The following is a 3,475-nucleotide window of genomic DNA, read 5'->3' as shown; positions in this document are numbered from 1 at the left end:
TTTGTGTATTTGCTTTTCAGTTGATTCAGATGCACTTCTTACACAGGTATTTTTAATACTTTGGTATTAAGTATTGTGACCCTTGAGTATATTTAAGTCACATGCAGCAGTCGTAGCTTCCGTAGAGCGGACTCTTCTTCTCTGTCATTGCACTCGCACGCACAGAGGGAGCTCTCACTGCTGCTCTGCTGCTGACACCGGCAGCCCTGCAGCACTAGCCTACATTTCAGAGCAAGACGGAGAGAAATATGGTGATGTCACCTCTATGTCTCTCTCTCTCTGCCTCTCTCTCTCCGTCTCTTTCCGTCTCTGAGAAGCTGTGTTGTGAATGCGATGGTGCTTTCTGCTGCGCGAGCCGCATGAGGTAGGTCCTCCATTCAGCTCCGCTGTTGTCGTGTAGCACACGTGCATGCTGCATCGGTGTGGTTCCCTGTGTGCTTGTTCAGAATTCAGATTCAGAACAAGCACACCGATTGTCCGTTTCAGTTTACCTGCATGTCACGAGGATAAATGTATTCTGTTATGTTCCTGCGTGTATTAACCTCATCTCGTTATCTCTGTATATGTAGAATGGCTCTGTTAAAATCAGATTCTGATGTACTGAGGTCACATCTCACTACAGCTTGATGACGTGGTCTGATACCAGGCTAGTTTCTCAGAATTTGTCCAGTTTCAGAATAGAGGTAGCTGATGATTTTCCACGTTTAGATGAAGCTGCTGATAGCAGCGATCGTGCAGAAACAATGATTAGGATCTTCAGGTTGCACTTTTTTTTTCTTCTTTAAAGGTTATTCTAGGGTCACAAGGTTATCACTCATCTCTGTAGCCTCTGCACTTCCCCAGTGATGTCTGTTCCCTAGTGATCCTTCCATATATACTGTAGAATGATTGCAACCTTAAGCTGAATGTGCCGGCATCTCTGCCTCATATCATCTCTCCTATTTCTGTTATGCAAGAGGTATCGCACACAAACAGACACACATTATTCGACTGAAGCTGCATGCGTCATACACATTTTTTGTGCAGCTCAGTAGTGGATTCGTGGCTCTGTTCTCTCTGTGATTTTTCTCCCTGTCTCTGTAGCAGGGATGGTTTATTCTGCCTATTATGAGCCAGACTGAGGCAGCCGCAGTGTTTCTCCCATAATCACACTTAACGCTGTGAGGTCACCACAGTCTCCTTGACACTCTAGGAGCATTCTTTAGCATTCCCATCCACATGCTGCTGTTACAGAGCAGATAAATCTATACTACTGATGCTGAGTCTCCTTGTTGTATCCAGAAGCCTTTTATTCATGCAAGGACACACACTTGATGATGGTGCTTCACGTTTTTCTCCCACGAGTAATTGCGATGATTATAGAAAGAAAAAAAGTCTGGAGTGAAGTTACAGCTCTGGATGCTCTGAATACTAGCTGTGATGGAGTGGCTGGTATTTTCACCTCATGAGTCTGTGTGTGTGAGGCACTTTGGCATAAATCGGATTATGTCTGTTCATCTATTGAAAGATTCAGGTTGGCTTTAAAGATATTTATTTTAACAATCTAGAGAGCATCCTCTCTTTGCACATTTGTCTGTCCTAACATGCAACCCACTGCACCCATGGTATCTCAGACTACTATCTTAACATAAAGGTAAAGCAAATGCAAATTAACTTAATGGACCTTATAACTCAGTAGTGCTGCTACTGCAAACTCAGAACTTGTCCTTTTGAGGACTTTAAGGGACAAATGCAGACTGTGTCAGACAAATGGGTATTAAAGTTGACATCGGTGACACAAACTGTTTAACTGAAACTGAAAGTGCATACCGAGACTCTTTAAAGACAAGTAGTTACTCGACACTTGTCTTATTTTGAGCCTTTGGGGTTGTCTGTCTGAGGGGAGGGTGATCTAAAATCTGAAATAAACTGAAGAATATTTTTAGCCAGGTCTTCCTAGTGAGTCAACCTGAGGTGTAAACACCATTTTCCTGTCTTTTTCTTCGTTGTTAGATCAGCTTGCGCATCCTTTAGAGTCGAACCTTTAAAAGAGTTTAAGCTACTCAAATGTGGACACAGAGGTGCTATTTAAAGGCTTCTTATATTTATAAGATTGGTTTTGTTTATGGATAAGATTTAATCTGTGCTACAGGAAAGGCTGACAGATATTTATTGGTGCAAAGTTACTATTAGTTTCATAGCCCAATACAGATGCTGCTTTTTTATCTTTCATTCTCTGTATTTTCACAGGTACACTGTCAGAATTGTAAGTATTTCTGTTCTCACTAAGGGGAAGAACAATGACAGAGTGAAGTGCTGGATTCTCATTTGCCTGTGCCTACATGTTTAATGTTAGTCATTCTTTGGCCTACATGATTTTATTCTCTTTCAGTCTGACACAGACTTGGGCTATTTTAGCTTTAAAAAGCTGATGTGTGCAGAGTTCAACATGTCTGTACTGAATGATTTCTCAGTAGTGTGGAGTCCTTCTACTACTGTGAAGCAGCAATTAGTGTGTAATATTGTAATAAAGGGTGCATTCAAATTTATATAGTATAATATAATAATATAGGTTCACTGAGATTAAGACACTGGATCCAATAACAGTTGAGCAGCTGGATGACTTTTATTAGCAATTGCTGGTTGTTTGGATGCCTTAGCCAAATGATGTACATGGCACCTGTGGAGTCGGTGCAGGTGCCAGTAGTTTATTTAGATGAATCGGTGATTTCGGTGCATACACAGGATTCGTACAGGAAACATCTAAACAATAAGAAATTGTACTTTACTCAAAGCTGGTAGCCTGCTAGAGGTTTCATTTCTTATCAACCTATGATACTAAGACTCGCGCTATTGCAGTCTAACCGATATAGGGTTTTTAATCCCGATACCGATGTTTGGTGGTTTAACAGTATATTTGCAGATATCTTTTTTCCCTTCCATATTCAAGAAATGTAAACCCCCCTGACATTTATTGTGTGCCATTCTTTACTTATTTAGTCTTTGCCCAACTCTGTTGTTGTGTTTGTAGAGTTTCGAGCATAGGTCTCGTCTACAGGAGACCTACAGACCAAACTGTGTATCTCCGCCAAATGCCTGGAGAGACTGGTCATTAAACACATCAGAGCTGCTTTTCCACCATCCCTGGACTCGCACCAGTTTGCATACAGGGAGAACCGGTCAACCGAGGATGCGATCGCCACAGTGCTGCACACATTACTGAAGCACTTGGAACACAGGAACACCTATGCACGGCTCCACTTTGTAGACTACAGCTCGGCTTTTAATACCATCCAGCCATACAAACTCCGTCCCAAACTCCACCAACTGGGACTTAACTCCTCTCTGTGCAACTGGATTGTGGACTTCCTCACTAACCGTAGACAGAGTGTCGGAGTGGGTAAGAACACCTCTTCCACCCTTGTGGTCAACACCGGTGCCCCTCAGGGGTGTGTTCTGAGCCCTCTGCTATACACTCTCTTCACCCATGACTGTA

General features: G+C 42.4%; 1 protein-coding gene across 6 annotated transcripts in view; it reads left to right on the top strand.

The window, feature by feature from the left end:
* The window catches only part of osbpl8 (oxysterol binding protein-like 8), a 94,861-nt gene that overhangs the window by 24,276 nt on the left and 67,110 nt on the right, over positions 1-3,475 (top strand). For 2 of the 6 annotated variants that reach the window (XM_013913264.1, XM_013913259.1), the window contains exon 1: positions 154-364. The exons of the other annotated variants lie outside the window; for them this stretch is intronic. The gene's annotated coding sequence lies outside the window, so the exon portion shown is untranslated. Of the gene's footprint in view, positions 1-153; positions 365-3,475 lie in introns of those variants that run through there. 6 annotated transcript variants of the gene reach the window in all.

Source organism: Pundamilia nyererei, unplaced genomic scaffold (assembly GCF_000239375.1).
Source record: "Pundamilia nyererei isolate P.nyererei 1_Seehausen unplaced genomic scaffold, PunNye1.0 scaffold00122, whole genome shotgun sequence".
Lineage (NCBI taxonomy): Eukaryota > Metazoa > Chordata > Actinopteri > Cichliformes > Cichlidae > Pundamilia > Pundamilia nyererei.
This window is presented reverse-complemented; position numbering and strand designations above follow the sequence as displayed.